The following is a 4951-nucleotide window of genomic DNA, read 5'->3' as shown; positions in this document are numbered from 1 at the left end:
TGACGCTTGAGGGTCTGATTTGTATGTTCTACTACACCACTAGCCTGTGGTCGCCATGGAGTATGGAGTTTCTAGGGGATTTGTAAAGCATTTGAGATGTTTTGGATGATTTTTGAAGTGAAATGTGTTTCATTGTCAGATTCTATTTACTGGGGAAGTCTGAAGCGGGGAATAATTTCCCGGACAAATTTTAGAGCTACAGTTTTGGCTGTACAGTTGCGACATGGAAAGGCTTCAGGCCATTCACTGAATCAATTTATTATAACGAGGAGCTACTTGAATCCTTGAGTTCGGGGGAACTTAGTAAAATCTGTTTGCCAAACCAGTTTTGGGTCTGGGGTAGGTTCCAAAGTGGCTGGAGGTACTGAGAGACTGGGTCGAGGGTTATTCTTTTGACAAATTGAACAGCTGGCCTGTATCTGGGAGGCCAGAGGTCGAAGTTCAGAGGTTAGAAAATATTTGTTCATTAACTGAGTGAGAGCTTCTCTTTCAGCATGAGTAGTTTGATGTGACCGTTGCAGCACCAGCTGGGTCAGGCTCTTTGGTAGGAGGATTTTTTTGTTAGTGGAGTAGAGCCATCTCTCTTTTTCTTGGAGACCAAGCTTATTGGCTAGCTCTGTTTTTTTATACGAGTACTGGGGATCTGGGAGCTCCCCCACTGATGGAATGAGGGCATGCATATGGGTGTCAGCAGGTCTTGGCATCCTCAGGGTGGCAGCATTTTTAGCTTCTCTGTTTGCACGGGTGTTACTCCTGGCTATGTCTTGATTCTCTTTTTGATGCACCTTACAGTGCACTGCCAAGGGAAGTTGAACAGCTTTCAGGAGTCGGAGAATTTGGGGTCTATACTTTATTGGGGAGCCTTGGGCTGTTAGCAGTTCCCTTTGTTTCCATAGGCCAGCATGGGCATGCAGTACTTCAAAAGCATACCTAGAGTCGGTATAGATGTTGACCCGTTTCCCTTTTGACAGTTCTAGCACCCAGGTTAGGGCTACCAGTTCAGTAAGTTGAGCAGATGTTTTGGCGGGCAAACTCTTGGCCTCAATAATATCATAGAGGGTTACAACAGTATAACCTGCCCTTCTTTGCCCTTCTACAATAATAATACTGCCATCAGTGTACCACTTACAATTAGCATTTAGAAGTGGCTGATTCTGTAGGTCTGGATGACGGGAGTACTGTGTATCTATGATGTCTAAACAATTATGCTTTTGTTCTTCCATTTCAGGTAAGAGAGTAGCTGGGTTGAGGGAGGGGCAGGTTTGCAGAGTCACTTTAGGGTTCTCCAGCAGCTTAGCTTGGTACCGAGCCACCCGAGCCTGGGTGAGCCAGAGACCCCCCTTCGCGTCTAGCAGAGCCTGGACCATATGAGGGGTATACACTTGCATGACTTTTCCCAGCGTTAACTTTTTAGCTTTCTTAAGTACTAGGGCAGTTGCTGCAACTGCTCGTAAACACGCTGGCCATTTCTTGGCAACTGGATCGAGCTGTTTGGAGAAATAAGCAACGGGATGTTTTCACGCCCCCAACAATTGAGTAAGCACTTTTAGAGCCATCCCTTTTCGTTTATGTACATACAATTGGAAAGATTTAGAAAGGTCCAGTAAACTCAGGGCAGGGGCTTCCATTAGTTTCCTTTTTAGTATTTAAATGCCTTGTTGGCTTCTGAAGTTTAATAAAAGGGGTCATGGTCTGCCCCTTTTACACAGTTATATAGTGGTTTTGCCCATAGTTTAAATTCAGAGATTTATATTTTGCAAAAACTTGCCATACCAAGAAACGCCCTGAGCTGCTTACGGTTGCTTGGGGTGGGAACCTGGCATATAGCCTCCTTTCGCTCACTTGAAAGCTGGCGCTCCCCCTGTTTTATGTGAAATTCCAGGTATTGTACTTCAGGGAGAGCAATTTCAGTTTCATTTTGAGCCACTCGATATCCTCGAAGTCCAGTAAAGTTCAGGAGGCTTACAGTGGTGTTAAGGCAGGAGATTAAATCTACAGCAGCAATTAATAAATTTTTCACATATTGTAACAAGCGAACTTTACGCTCATTATTTCACTCCTCCAAGGCTTTAGCTAAGGACTGGTCGAAAAGGGTAGGAGAGTTCTTAAATTCCTGGGCTAATACTGTTTAACAAAGTTGTTTCTTAACTTTTTTTTTGTCCTCCCATTCAAAAGAGAATATCTCCTGAGAGGGGGTGTCAACTGGAATCGTAAAGAAAGCATCTTTCAAATCAAGAACTGAGAAATGAGTATACTGCCCCCCTATGGAAGCCAGCAAGGTATACGGGTTTGGGACGAGGGGATGAATAGTTTTAACTCGTTCATTAACTGCCCTTAGGTCCTGTACCAGTCGATATGTGCCATCAGGCTTTAGTACAGTCAAGATAGGAGTGTTTCAGGCTGACCGACACTCTCGCAGTATGCCATACTTTAGGAAACGGTCTATAGTTTCTTGTAGTCCCTTTCTGGCTTCCTTTTTGATTGGGTACTGCTTGATTCGTACTGGACCTTTTTCCAGCAGTAGTTGGATATTAATGGGGGTTTGATGTGTAGCCTTTCCGGGCACCCCCCTTGCCCACACTAAAGGGTATACCTGGTTTTTCCACTGGTTCCACTCCGGGGGGGGGCGGCGTTCATAGTCGAGGGTTCAATCGCAAGGGTCATTATTTATGCATTTTTAGGGGGCATTGTGAGGGTTATTTTATCCTGGGTGAAATGCAGTGATGCACCTAATCGACAAAGCAGGTCTTGTCTTAGCAGGGGTGTTGGGCAGTCTGGAAGGTGGACCAATTTTTTCGTGGCACTTACCACGGTGAGAGAGTCCACTACGGGAAGTTGAAGAGGTTGATTTATAGCGGTCCATGCCGCTCCGGAGTCTACCAAAAAATTAATTTTTGAATTCTCCACTCACATTTTTATTCGGGGTTTTGGGGGTGGGGTGGTCCGTTTTCCCTGACACCCCTACTCCTGTCCTTCCACTGCCATTACAGGAGTACAGTCTCTCCCTTTCTCTGGGCATTCATTCTTTCAGGGTTTCTCTTGCCAGCATAAGTAACACTGGTTTCGTCCCAGGCGTCTTTCTTGTGGACCAGGGCGCCCGCGCCCATGACCCCTTATATTTCTGCCTCTCCCACCTTTTTGTGGCCTTTCTCTGACTCCAGCTTGTACTGCTGCTACTAACATTCTAACTTGTCTCTTTTCCTTTTCTTCCTTTTGAGGGTATATGCCCTGTTTGCAGTCTCCAGGATTTGTGCTACAGACATACCCATTAAGTCTTTCTTTTTTTGTAATTTCCGCTTTATATCAGGGGCTGCACAGCTGGTAAAAATATTCTTTACAATCACCTCCGTCGCCTGGTCATCAGGGTCTGCATTGGTATTTTGCCGAATGGCGTCCTGGATGCGCTGTAAGAACGCACCTGGACTTTCCTTCGGCTCTTGTACTATTTCATACGGCTTTGCCCAATTATTATGTCGGACAGCCGAGTGCCTGAGTCCATGAATAAGCAGTCCTTTGTAAGAGGTAAGATGGGTATGATCCACAGGGTTGTTAGGGTCCCATCTAGGGTCTGCTAGGGGAACCACATCTGCTGGACCAGGAACATTGACGGGATCCCTTTCATGCCTCCGCTGTGCTTCCTCCCTTGCTTTGGAAATAACTTGATTTCGCTCTACTTCAGATAATAGGGTTTGCAGAAGAATATTATAATCGTTTCAGTCAGGCTTGTGACTAGCTTAAACATCCCTTAAAGACAGAGACAAACTTACTCGGGTTAGTTGAAAATTCTCCAGCCTGTGCCTTAAAAGTCGCCGGGTCCACCGGATTAAAAGGTACATGGGTGTATACTTGCATGGTCTGGGCTGCACACCCATCTGCCCCGGGCTGGGCTATTACAGTTTCAGTAAGTAAAGGATAAAATTCCACTGAGGGAGGAATCTCTGGACCCAGGGGCATCTGATCTTTATATGGTGGAGGTGTTAAAGCCGAAGGGGACGCCGGCTCTGGCATTACAGTGGTTGGGGGGGAATGCTGAGGCTCAACACTGACAACTACCGATCCTGTCGGAGTCAAATTACACTTCTGCAAAATATCTGTCTTATTTCGTAAAGCCATAAACAATTGTGCATACAAATGTTCATTCCACTTACCCGTCCACTGACAAAACAGGAGTAATTGGAGGATTGTATTATAGTTAATTGACCCTTCCGGAGGCCACCTTTCCTGATCCTTCAGTTGATATTGAGGCCATTCCACTGTACAGTACCTTTTAAGATTATTTTTAGTTATTAGATCTGACTTAAACAGTTTTCAATTAGTCAGAACGCATTCTAAGGGTGTACACCGTGCTCTGTCAACTGTACTCTGTCCCTGCCCCATACTCCAGGGAGACACTGGGCGTCCCCAGGTCTTAACAGGCAATGCTCAGACTGCTGAGCTTATCCTACCTTGTCCAAGGGACCAGTTCTATACTGTTGCCCACGATCGCTTCTCCACTATTTGAGCGCGTTGCACCATTGTGCCCTCTGGGGTCGATCAAACCATGTCTTCGCCGAGGCCCCCAATGAAACCACCGGTGCGCACTGGGCGTCGGTTGTTGCCGCAAGTCATCGACCCCAGGAGGGATCCGGGCAAGGCGAAATGTTAGCCTCGAGCCCCACATTGGGCGCCAAAAACTGTTGCCGGCACAAGGTGCCCGAGGGAGGCAACAATTGGGTTCATTGCCCAGTGTGCATCGCGCCAAATAAACACACTGGGGGGAGAAGTAGATAGAGTTTATTTGAGCTCAAGTAAAAGGCGCAGGGAGACTGTATGGTTTCAAATTTCGTGCCCCTAGCCCTGCAACAATATATATTTATATCCTAGTCATTTTTTACAATAGTTTTTTACTAGTTGTCCCCCCTTTCCCTCCTCCCTTCTCACTCTAAGCAGTGCCCTTACATTCTTGTTATTC

General features: G+C 46.2%; 1 pseudogene; it reads right to left on the bottom strand.

The window, feature by feature from the left end:
- Nucleotides 1–272: 272 nt before the first annotated feature.
- LOC109322545 lies at nucleotides 273–4660 on the bottom strand (annotated as a pseudogene).
- Nucleotides 4661–4951: the final 291 nt, after the last annotated feature.

The sequence above is a fragment of the Crocodylus porosus genome, unplaced genomic scaffold (genome assembly GCF_001723895.1).
Source record: "Crocodylus porosus isolate Cpor-Errol unplaced genomic scaffold, CroPor_comp1, whole genome shotgun sequence".
Lineage (NCBI taxonomy): Eukaryota > Metazoa > Chordata > Crocodylia > Crocodylidae > Crocodylus > Crocodylus porosus.
This window is presented reverse-complemented; position numbering and strand designations above follow the sequence as displayed.